The 12,732-nt window shown below is 40.2% G+C and overlaps 3 long non-coding RNA genes across 4 annotated transcripts; 1 reads left to right on the top strand and 2 right to left on the bottom strand.

The window, feature by feature from the left end:
* Positions 1-426: 426 nt before the first annotated feature.
* LOC144015504 (uncharacterized) lies at positions 427-3,958 on the bottom strand. 2 transcript variants are annotated; one of them, XR_013282737.1, is made up of 3 exons: positions 3,725-3,958; positions 2,275-2,416; positions 427-1,092 (listed from the first exon to the last, which is right to left on the bottom strand). It is a non-coding gene; the product is annotated as an uncharacterized LOC144015504 (long non-coding RNA). The 2 variants fall into 2 exon arrangements; XR_013282736.1 differs by having other exon boundaries at positions 2,275-3,958.
* A 3,931-nt stretch (positions 3,959-7,889) lies between these two features.
* LOC144016651 (uncharacterized) lies at positions 7,890-10,783 on the top strand. The gene is made up of 3 exons (XR_013282954.1): positions 7,890-8,235; positions 8,605-8,691; positions 8,773-10,783. It is a non-coding gene; the product is annotated as an uncharacterized LOC144016651 (long non-coding RNA).
* LOC144016650 (uncharacterized) lies at positions 8,619-10,843 on the bottom strand. Its single transcript, XR_013282953.1, has 3 exons — positions 10,553-10,843; positions 9,882-10,112; positions 8,619-9,610 (listed from the first exon to the last, which is right to left on the bottom strand). It is a non-coding gene; the product is annotated as an uncharacterized LOC144016650 (long non-coding RNA).
* Between the last annotated feature and the right edge of the window lie 1,889 nt (positions 10,844-12,732).

Genomic DNA, 12,732 nt, shown 5'->3' with positions numbered 1-12,732 from the left:
CCCAAACTGATAGTGAAGTACTGAGTATATGCTTTAAAATTAACTCTATGCAATAAAAGAGAAAATATGGAATAATATATACATAATAATCCTAACATTTACAGAGAGACAGACAGGAAGTGCAATATAAGGAACTTTATTTACAATGAACAAATGATGGAGGGGACGTGAGAGGACTGGTCACCAAGACTTGACTGGGCAAGGGGAAGCTGGTTGACATGATGGGACGGAACGTGAGAGGACTGGTCGCCAAGACCAGACTGGACAAGGGGAAGCAGGTAGCCATGGTGGGGGTGAACGTGAGCAGACTGGTCGCCATGACTGTACTGAACGTGGGGCGATTTGGCAGAATATGGGTAACTCACAGCAAATTGATGGCGTGGGTGTTATGACGCGGGAGCGGATCCCAGAAACGCGGACAACAGAGCAGCTTACAAAATTTATTTACAAAATAGACACACACACAAAATATCCAAACAGAAATCGCTTGCAAAGCAAGGAGGAAAAAACTAAAACAAAAAGTGCACGTAACAACGCGGAAGTAACTCTAACTAAAAGGCTTGCACCAAATAGGCAAGGAGATCAACTGAAAGTGCTTACACACAAAGGTAAGAGTCAGAATACAAAAATCACTATACTATAAAACTCACAACGGCTAGGCAATATTGAAGTACAGGCGAGGCGGAAATCGAGGAATAGTCGAGGCTAGGCTTGGGCATTGGTGGCTGGCAAGAGAATAGTCCGACAAGAGACAGAGGCAGAAGCTGCACAAGACTAATTACATGAATGAAGACAGCTGCTTGGGTTGCGTTGGTGCCCCTCGTGGTCAACTGGCTGTAAGACAACAACAAACTACTGAGAGCGCAGCCTGACAGCTCAAAACATGACAGTGGGTGACTAGACATGACTAACAATGAGGACGAGGGGGGAACTGGACTGAGACGAGGAAGACGTGGACGACTGGACGTGACGACGACAAGAGTGAACTTGACTGAGACGAGGATGACTTGAACAGAGACCAAAAACACTGTTGTTCCAAGACATGACTTGACTTGATAGCAAAGACACTGACTGGCAGGGCAGAGCCGAGGTCTGTCGGGAGAACCGAACGAATTAAGGTGAGAAACGGTGCGCAGTTATATAACATTTGTATGTTAAATAACATACATACATACTGTTTTCTGATGTAATTCAATCATTAAACATGTCTTTAAATGGGTAGAATTATAAATTGAGACAATGATGGGCCGGTTGATTGAAACCAATGAGAATTTGACTTCATTTGTTTTATTAATTTTGGGGTCCTGTGGGCAGTTCACCTTTATCAAGATCCTTATCAAATGTGTTTGGGAAGTTGGCAAAGATACATTTCTAAATATAAAATGCTACTGTAGCTCCATTTTGGAAGCTGGAATAAATGAATGGGAAGCGTCAGATCACTGTACTATAGCCTATTCATTCCAGACAGAGACAAAATCCCATAATGTAAAATTTAATTTCTGTATGCACACCGATATTCCGATCCTTGCCAAAATTTATTGTGTTCTTCATTGTTACACAGGCCATCCTTCTCCAAAGGTAATTAGAAACTAGTTAACATAACAAGCAAACCAACAAACCGAGCAACATCCAAATATACAAGACTACATATAGTATGTCAAAGGAAAATCACGAGGTCTGTTTCATTTGCAGTGTAGCGAAGCTTTGAGATGTCAGTGACACTTCTTTTGTAAATCACAACTAAACATTTAGTCCCATCCAAGTCTCTGTGTACAGTAGGGGTGTGCTCAAAAAATCGATACGGCAATATATCGTTGCGGGCCTCATTACAATACACGTATCGATACGCAGGCGTCAGAATTGATATTGCTTGTTAACTTTAAATAGGCAGTTAACGTTTGCCTTTGCAGCTTGCATTGTACCTAAAAAATAAAAACCAGCAGCGTCTTTGAAGTTAATTGCCTTCAATTAATGCAAAAATAGCTCACCAGTGATTGGACACTGTCTTGCTAAGAAAAATTAAAGCAGAGGAAGAATATCAACATTTATTTACTTTTAAACTTAACATGGCACGTGTCTCAGTGTACCAATTTTCCTATATTTTGGTTAAAAAAACGAAATAAAATGTGTCTTATGTGGGATACATATGTATCGCAATACGTATCGTATCGTGGCCCCTGTATCGTGATACGTATCGTATCGTGAGGTTGGCGGCAATACCCAGCCCTAGTGTACAGAGTTGTGTTGCAGTCTATTTCTTATTCTGAAACTTACCACACATGCAGCAGTGCAGTGAATCTTGTATAGTACTGTAGTTGATGATGAGCGGCTTCCTCAGCTGTTCATGTACAGGCAACGCAAGGATCAAATGTTTCCCTCCCTCATTTCCTCTGAGTCTTTTGTTTGCTCCATTAATCTGAATCAGTTGAAAAAGAGAATTGTGGATGCAAGGTATGATGCATAATTGATAAAGTTCAGTAGTAACTCCGGCAGGATTGTGGATGTACAGTCTTCCATTGCTGAATTATTCCACAATTAAAACAGAGCAGTAGAGCTGCGCGATACTTGAGATTGGTCTATCTATCGATACCAAGTAAATACTGCTGCCAATATCGCTGATACGATGCCAAGTACTTTTAGGTTCATAAAATATTATGGTATTTTACATTATTTGTCCTTTTACATAAGTTAAATATAAATAAAATAATGTAAAATATCAATACTTGCCCTCTGGTATCGATCCAATACCGATACTCACGTTAGTATCGATTCTATCGATACTTGCATCGATCTGCACAGCCCAACAGAGCAGGACCACACCGAGGGAAAGTCCTCTCTGCTTCTTTGCTTTCCGTGATCTTATTATTTTGCTCCCGGCTGTCATGGCTTCCCCTGCTTGGCCAACTCGGCTCACCATGTCATCTTCTCCACTATTAATTAGTGCTGCAGTTTGAGGTGGATTTCGTGAGAACGTATGGAAATAGGGCCTTTCATCCATCACAACAGATGGTGGTGGACACGCTTGTATGTAAGATTTGTGAACGTATTAAATACAATTAAGCCACTATTCAATGCGGTATTCAAGCATAATTGTTTTGCAGAAAGCATTGAAGGTATTTGGTTTTCACTGTGACATCACATTTAAATGATTTGGTAGCCTCTGGGAGGGCAGCTTGAGTCTGACAATCATAAGCAACACAAAGCTCCAGGAGGTCCAGGCTTGAGCTTTTGTGGCCTTATTACTAACGCTGTAGTGCAGGAGAAAGTTGCTCTGCCTTTCATTTCTGAAAACATGTACCTTAGGAGGCTTTGTGACCTCCTGTAGTGCGTCCAGATGTTTTGTTGTCATTAAAGGCAATAATGAAAGAAGAACACAAAAATAAGGCTTCAGTATTTGCTGGAAGTCAGCAGGAGTTGTCTTGTACAGCAGCAGTTAGTGGGGGGCCACAAAATAATTTGAAATGCATGCTCAACATAGGGGTGGGCGATATGACGATATTAGATCGAACTTTAAAGTGTTGACGATCTCATAAAGCTGACAGATCGTCAAGATCGTCTGTGGCACATTCTATACAGTTCAACATAATGCGGGCTCAAGCTTGGTTTATGCTTGATGCATCTGTGTGGTCTTTTTTTTTTTTTCTTCCCTCCACTCACTCAATCACACAATCGTGTTTTTCTTCCCTCCATGGACTCAATCACACAATCACGCACACGAACTTACATGGTCTCGCGGCACCGAAGGCAAGTGACGGTCCCACTCCTCCACCCGGAGTCCGACGCACCTGTGAGGCCCGCACGACTCCACAAAGCGAAATGACGTTCGAAGGAGAAGCCGAGAGCGCGCGAGGATGAGTCGGACGGAGGCGGCCGGGCCGGCCGGCTCGGTTTCCTCACTGCAAACTCTTTTTGTCCATAGTTTATTGAGAAAAATACATTTTCAATTTCTATTGTGGTGTTAAACGCTGTTCATACACTGTTGGCACTCTTTACTGCCTCCTGTAGTCTGGGAGAATATCGACCACAGCTGCTGTGTACCCGACCAATCAATCACAGCACGCACAGTGGTCCCGAAAAGAAAGTCCACCTCTATAGTGTGGAATTGTTTTGGCTTTTCCCCAGAGGACAGAAGTAATTTGCAAAGATTGCGGAGACTCCGTTCGGGCGTCAGATGGCGACACAACGAACCTGTTTAATCGCATGCGGAGACACCGTCCGAAACTCTACGCCGACAGCCAAAACAAACGGAGACCATCCACTAGCAGCTCCAAGCTAACACAATCCACGATAACACAGTCATTTACCAAGGGCACTCCATATAAAAAAAAAAACAAGCACGCGGTGGAAAGAAGCAACTGAGGCTGTTCATTACCATTTATGTTTACAGTCATTGAACTATTTGATAAAAAAAAAATCGCACTATTTCAATTAAAACCTGTTCAGAAAGCTTAGTTGGCTTAAGATCTCTTTTTTTTTCTTCTTTTAGGGTTTCATATACATTTTGAATGTTTTAAATTTTACAAAAATGTTCAGAAATGTGAAGATTAGTCTAAAAATATGGGGAAAAAAACCAAAAGAATTGTGATAAAATCGAGATCGTGAATTTATTTTTAAAGAATCATGATATGACATTTTTACCATATCGCCCACCACTAGTTCAACATAACTGATACAACATAGTATGTTGTATCAATTTTAATAGTCCATACAAGGAAGCGTGTGACAGGAAATTGTGCTGATGTGTGAGTCTTAGCAGGAATTAAAGTTGCTACTATATATATATATATATATATATATATATATATATATATATATATATATATATATATATATATATATATATATGTATTTATTGTCATTAGAGGGGTCAGAAAGTTTACTAAATATTGGCAATACTGACGCAGCTCTGTTATTGGAAATAATGGATACATTTGGTTTGTTTCTATTAAACGGGCTATGAATAGTTAAGGTGGAACATTAAAGATACAATATTCTTTGGAGGACAAAATAGTCACTTTATTAAATGTTCTTTATCAACACAAAAGCTTTTTCGTAGACAACGTTAAGAAATGCACTACTGTAGCCAGTATTTAACATGACATATCTTACATTATGTAACGTACTGTTTTTTCGACACTGCCTTATGTTAACGGGACAGACATTTACATATTTTTGAATAAGTTCTTTCCAATCACAACATTGACAAGACAAATTTATTCTTATTATTGTTGTTTTTTAATTAAATTACATTAATAATAGAGCTACTTGCATCAGTGCTTTGCCTTTAACTGAAAGTTTGAAAAACAAAACCATGTACCGGTAGTCTATATGTTTTTCTAAGTATCTGCAAATGGATATTGGAATATAGGCAAGTTTATTTGTATAGCACATTTCATACACAAGGCAACTCAATGTGCTTTACACAAGGAAGGACAACACATAAGCATCAAGAAACAGTAGTTAATATTCAGAGGAAGAAAAATTAATAAAAATAGGTTACAAAATTTACTAAATAGAACATACAATAACATTCTTCAAACATTATTCAACAAACTTTAAAACATTTAACATATGGAAGTTTAAAATAATAAAAAAAAACACCTAATTAAAGCTGTTTAAAAGTCCCTAATCAAAGGTATAAGAAAAAAGCAATGTTTTTAACCTGGATTTAAAAGCATTTACACTCAGGGCTGACTTCACTTCTGTTGGTAGCCTATTCCATCTGTGTGCAGCATAATAACTAAATGCAGCTTCACCATGTTTGCTTCGAACTCTGGGTTCCACTAGTTGGCCCAAGTCTGTCGATCTCAGGGCCCTTCTGGGTTTGTACTCAATCAGCATTTCTTGGATATATTCTGGACCCAAACCATTTAGTGATTTATAGACGAGTAGCAGAACTTTAAAATCGATTCTACAGCTGACAGGGAGCCAGTGTAAATCCTTAAGTACTGGAGTAATATGTTCTGATGTCTTTGTTTTGGTCAGAACTCGAGCTGCAGCGTTCTGAATGAGCTGCAATTGTCTCATGTTCTTTTGAGAGAGTCCAGTCAGAAGACCGTTACAGTAATCTCGTCTGCTGGAGATAAAAGCATGGATAAGCTTCTCTTGGTCTGCTTGAAGCATGCAGTCCTTCAGTCTGGATATGTTTTTCAGCTGGTAAAAGGCTGTTTTAGTGATGAATTTAACATGATTGCTGAAGGTCAGGTCTGAGTCTATTAGTACTCCAAGATTTCCAACTTGGTCTTTAGTTTCTAAAGACAGTGACTCAAGCTGTTTTTTAACAGCAATCCTCTTTTCTTTATTGCCGAAAACAATGAGCTCCGTTTTGTTTTAGTGACATGTTTTTCACTGAGTTAACCCGTGTTGCGTTAATTTCAAGGAGGCCTTTGCGTGAATGTGAGTATTTCCTGATTCAATATACAGAGGTTAGGAAATATTAGTCTGCAACAAGGAAGGGAAAATCGGCTAAGGCAAACAAAAATAATAAATGACTTGATGTCCGCAGTTAATCCATTGAGACAATGTGACTGCTTGACCGTAATGGACCAGTGTGTGGTTAGCCTCATACTTGGCAGATGTGGTCAACTGTTATGTGCCTTTGGCCACCTCACAGTGATTGACGGGTTCAATAAAGTCTCTGTTTTCACCTCCAGTTAGCACACTTTTCCCCTCAGTCTTTCTCCACCTGTCGACACACTGATGGCATGTGTGCCTGTGGCATGGAGAGCCCGGCTGAACCTGCTCAAAACCCAACCAGCTGAGAAAAATAACCACTCTGCCTGTATTATATCTTGCCGACATGTTTAGAGGGGACACTGATGAACCATGAGGACAGCTGGCTTTAGTACACCAGGCTGCCCAGATTAAACAGAAGAAGTGCAAAAGGACCTCAAGCAAGACACAGTGGCACGCAAAAATGACATCACAAACATGTTCATGTGATGTCATTATTGTAGCGGACAGTTAAAAAAAAAAACACTTCCAAAGAATGAGCAAGTGTACATTTAAAAGGTTTTCAGTTTCACTTTACATCTCTCTCAGTGGAAATCATCATACGCATCTGGTGTACCTCAAAACATTATGTTTGGTCTCATGCGCAAGTATGAGTTAGTAGATCGAATGGTGCTTCAAACGGTTCCATTTTCTCTGATGCTGTGCTATCGGTCTCACATATTTGCATGATATCATTTATTTTGTTTTACTCTGTCTCTTGGCTGTTTATGGCCAGCGCGGATTCACGCGAGTCGTGGATTGGATGGAGGCGATGGGGCGTTGGGTGCTTCGAGCCAGTCATGCCGGTTGAAGCGCGCCGTCTGTCACCGTCATTTGTTTCTTGGTTCCCGCGGGTAGCGTCGCCTTCACGTGTCTTCATTGGCTGGGGGACCGAGGGTTGGTCGGGGCAGGGTGCGTGTCTGCTTTCCAGCTTTGGGCAAGGAGGTGCGCTGCTGCGCGGAGCCCGACTCTGTGGTGACAACACTCTCGATCATAATGGATTAACGTTTGCCACATGTTTAAAGCAATGTTTACAGACAGTAAAATTTCTGTTCACTGTTTTCACTCCCTCATCGTTGTATTCGATAACGAAGCTGAAATCATTACACGCCACTTCTTCAAACTTTGGTCTGTCAACGCCCCGCTTGCCACGACCCCCCCCCCCGCTTCTGTTGTGTAAGGGGTTGAGTGGGCGGAACCACAACAGTGATTGGAAATTAGCTCGTGGGGAGGGCTTTTCTGCAGCAGGGTGCCTCCGCTTTACACACGCACAGTGGCATGTAACGCGTCAATACAAAAATTTGTTGCGGACCGAAAACCCACGGTCTATAGGTCGCTTGCACATCGTAATGCATCATGGGAGTTTTTCCTTCGGGCGCCATATTGGGTGTCTGCCGGTTCACAAGGTACACTCGCGAGTTACACGGTAGAGCTTATCAACCTGATGTAATTTTCGCAGTATTTTCACGATTTACCGGAAGATCAAAAACAACGATACAGGCAGAAGGTGTCTCTGTGTGGCGGGATTGATCCTAATTACGTCCTGACCAAGGGTGATTTTTTTTTGACGGAGAAAGCTTGCTGGCCAAATGTGACATCTCTGGACATCTTTCCCTACCTCGTGTTGACAACATGCTCCATAACACGCCAACAAATCCCTGGAGGCTTACAATTATTTTGTAAGCGGGTGGATACAGAGTGTAAACTTTAACATCGCATCAGAAGAAACGGTTGCTGTTGCACGTAAGTAAACCACATGGTGTTGGTAATTCTGCACACAAAAATGTTGATTTGTTCTCAGGCTTCCTGTTATCATTGTGTTTACATGCACAGCTCGGTTTACCTGATGTGGTTTTTCTAACAATTTTATAACAGGCAAATATGGCAGAGCGTATAAGAATAAAAAGTAACTATGCACAGCCTCCCCGTGGCTTAATTAAATTTAATGCTACCCTTTCACTAGTTACATGTTACTTAATCAACTTATTCTAAATGGTTATGGTTAACCACTCTCAGAGGACCTATTTTTAGTTTCAGTTTCCAGTACAATAAAACGTGTTCATGGTAACTACTGAGCATACTGACAGCTTTTCTTATGATCTCACGGTTAAGGAGGCTGTCAGAACACCCAATTTCTGTCTGGTGCCGGATGGCAACAATTCCCATCACTTGTCACGACAACACCAATAGTATTACCAGGTATGTATGGCTTTACTTTTTGTAGTTTCTTATTTAATTCTATGTTTCATATTTTCATTACAATGTTTGTAATATTTTCAGATTCAGGCACAGATGAGTTTAACTGGACGGACTTCTGCGACTTTGTGGTGTGGACAAAGTGTGATTGAGCGAGTCCACCCAGATCGCTCGTTTTGGCCAGCTGGAAAAGCCAGAGTTTTTTTTTTCCCCCCAAAGTCCCCTCCTTACCTGAACTGCTCGGGAGAGCATTTACTAGATCAGCAGTGGACTTCCAGTGTTCCTGCTCAGCCGCTGTCACCTACCACTTGCTCATGTACTTCAAAGATGCGGAATAAAGTAGTTTTTTGTGCTGCAGCAGATTGTAAAATCAAATGATATCACTTGAAGTGTGCCAATCTAGACTGCCAAAAGGACAGTGGTTTTGTGACAAGTGTGAAACAAGGATTATTGGGAAAACTGTAACACAGTACTGGTACTTGTCTTACATTAAACAAATTTAAAAGAGAGCAACTTTTTCCTCTGTACATAGTATAATGAAAGTCATTGCGTACCCCATCAACATTACATCATACCGTCATCTCAGGATGGTAGGCACCTGTGCTAAAATAAACTACATTAACAGTTCAATTTTTAACCCTGAAATTACTACATCTAATCATTATTCACTTCATTTTTTGTGCTTTTAGAAATAATAGAGATTTATGCCATTACTTTAAGAGGGACCATATTGCACATTGAGTCAAATCCTGTCATTTGTATTATGTATAGCTTTGTAAACAAACCCAACAATAGAATTTGTATAAACGCTGCCTTTATTAGCGCCAAACAAACAGTCACATGTTGTCCTCCTCCAATGCTTTGATGCTCGCCTTCGTTTCCATCATGTCATTGGCAATCAAGTTGGTGTGGCATGAGATCCCTAAAGAAAAAAATAAAGAAAAAATCACAAAAAAATACGGTACCAGTAATAGGTTTAATATAGTAAAGTAGTATAGTTTTTTTGTCAGTGTAAAAGAAATGTACACATTTTGTTGCATTTTTTAATGTATGAACATTGCTACAGGCAAATACTTATTTCTATAAACACTTCCAAATGTCTCTAAAATATAAGGTGCGTGTACACACACAAACAAACACATACATTCACTCATGCATACAATATATCATGTAATGAATTCTGAGTGGCATACCAGAGTCAATGATGTCAGCAGTACTTGAGGGTACAGGTTACTGGAGCCATCTGGCTGCATAACTGCAACAATCTCTGCCACTTCGAGTCGTCTTTTCTTTGCTTGTCTCTCCTGTGCACGTTCATATCTTGGCACCGACTGGGCTGAGACATAGATGTTGTAACTTGGGACCCAACTTTGATGTTGGAGCCCAGTCGGGATGATTGGACAGAAAAACGGGCGCAGGGCGACCTGTTAAAATAAACAAATATATAAACAAATAAAATATGGAAAGACTGGTTATTTTACCGCAGTAGGGTGGCCGTGAATAAGTTCTTTAGCATGATGTGTAGGCTACCGGGGGTCTGTTTTCTTGCATCACCCCCGGGGGTCTGTTTTCTTGCATCAGCCCCTTCTGTCTCTTTTTTTTCCAAGTTTACATTTTGCCACCAAAAAACATGTTATCGGCATTAAAAGCCCAAGACTAATCAATCCAATTTCAGCAGTAAACACTTTGCACTGGCACTACTTGGGTGAAAATGTTCGATGTTAGCTTTCGGCTAACGTCCGCTAGCCAGCTTGTACTACCGAACTTGCTTGCTCATGAATCCAAAACATAAGCAACTTGCCCATATATGGGCGGTCGAAACGTTATTAATCCTCATGCATTAAATAAAGGTAAACAAGCTTACCGCTCACAAAGTGATCGCTGCACACACGAGCCCAAAGTAACGACTTCCCTCCGGAGTCCGCACTCCTCTGTCTCCAGGCCCTGGTTCCTAATTATTTTCGGAATTCGGAAAAAAGACCGACCATTTTCCCCCTTGGCTTTGTTCGAACAGCCAACGATGCAGCAACAATGTACCATTTTAAACGCAGAAAACAAACGTGATAGATACGTGTTAGACCGAATCGCTACGTAAATGGAGGCCACCCAGCATGGCGACTACGAGAAATCCGAGGCGGAAGTGACGACATGTGCAAGCGACCTATAAGGGCGTATTGTCCCGTGCAGGGCGATCCTTATATATATATATATATATATATATATATATATATATATATATATATATATATATATATATATATATATATATATATATATATATATATATATATTCTCATTGTTTCAGGACTGACTGACTCACACACAAGCCTCTATTAGTAATGCCAGAGATTTACTCTTAGCTTTTACAGAAAAAGGCAACCATGTTGGTTGGATTGCTGAAAGTGAATTTTTAGATGAGAATTGTCTTTCCTTTGGATGTCTATCCAAGTGTGCAGAAAGTTTAAAAGGCATCGCGCAAACCACGTTATTATCTCAAAAGTTTAAAGTGTCTGATTGTTGTTTTTTTTTTAAACTATTTTGTGAGATTATATAACTGATCAAGGGATTGTGCTCTTCATCTAAACCTTATTACATACTCCCTTTTGATCCTAGGGTTCATTGGCGTATATTCAGTTACCCAGTAATGAGATGGTAAAGGACAGACAAATACCGGAGCCTTGAGACTTGAGAATGTAATGAGACATGCATGTGCCTCAAGTTTCCAGCTGACTGGCCGCACTTTCTTTTGTGTTCTTATGGAAGGGAAACTTTGATCATCAGAGCAACAAGGAGGAACAACACTCCTGGATGATTAAACATCTGAGTACCTCATCAGAACGTTCTGACGTGCAGGTGACCTAATTTAATTACCACACTCATTGTACACCTTCAGGTAAAAAGAGTTTTGATATAATCAGTCCTTTATAAAAGCACAGGTCTAATATCACATGACGTACTTTGCAAAATTTTGTTTCAGGCCTTAAATTCTCTCGCAAGTATCTCATTTATCATACTTGGGAAGCTCTTTGAATTTTTGCATGTATTGTTGTGAGCTGCGCTTTTTCTTCCGTCCTCAAGCAGAGCGCTGCAAGCATCTTCGGGCTCCTGCAAAATGCAGCTGCTAAGCTTTCAAAAAGTTGGGTTTTTTTTGTTTTGTTTTGTTTTTGTTATGAGTTTTTAAATAGTTTTGACACAGACTTCTTAAACTTACCAGCCCTCTGAGAATGCGAGATAGAGGAGGAGAAAGAGCTTTTATTTGACTTCCTTTAAATGCCACGAGGAATGAAATATACCAGACATCACCCCTGTGCATTTCAATTTCAGCACAGGCTTGACACTGATTTTTCTGACAAAAGCATTAGTTTAATGACTTGAGTGCAGATTGAGCTTCAGTGGGATGAAATAGGTTGGCTAGAACAAGGATAAAAAAAAAAAAAAAAAAGGACTTTGAAAATGGTGACATAAATGGATACAGTGAGAAGACTGCAGTCTGCAAGTTGTCTGTTGTCCTACTGTGGAGAAATGTCAGTTTCATTTAATGCTGAGACAGACTGTGAAGTCAGTCGGGAACCTTGATAAGCTGACAAAGTGCTCTGAATGTGAATGTGCTTTACCTTACACTGTTGGCATGTTTGGAACGGTTCAGTGTTTGGTTTTATGTTTTATGACACTTGGGCTGTAAATCAGCTATTACTCATTATTTAAGAAAGATGGATCTCAAACAGAATGGTGCACAATTAGCACCAACACCTGGCCCGCTTTTACTCAGTTAAGAGCAGCTGTCCAAAATGAAATGCCAGCATTTTGTGAGTCATTGTCTTTCCATGAGTCATTTTGCAATGTGTGTTTTATTCTTAAATCTCTTTTCACGCAGACAGCAACTAAGACAATCCTATTATAGTCCATGACACACATGCCAAATCTTGTTTGTTTAGTAAATGTATGTGTACATTAAGCTCTAAATATGCCACAGCAAGTGAGGAGAGGACATAATTCCCGTAAGAAAATTCTCACGTCTTTAAATATACTGTACCTACACAATAC

This window comes from Festucalex cinctus, chromosome 3 (assembly GCF_051991245.1).
Source record: "Festucalex cinctus isolate MCC-2025b chromosome 3, RoL_Fcin_1.0, whole genome shotgun sequence".
NCBI lineage: Eukaryota > Metazoa > Chordata > Actinopteri > Syngnathiformes > Syngnathidae > Festucalex > Festucalex cinctus.
This window is presented reverse-complemented; position numbering and strand designations above follow the sequence as displayed.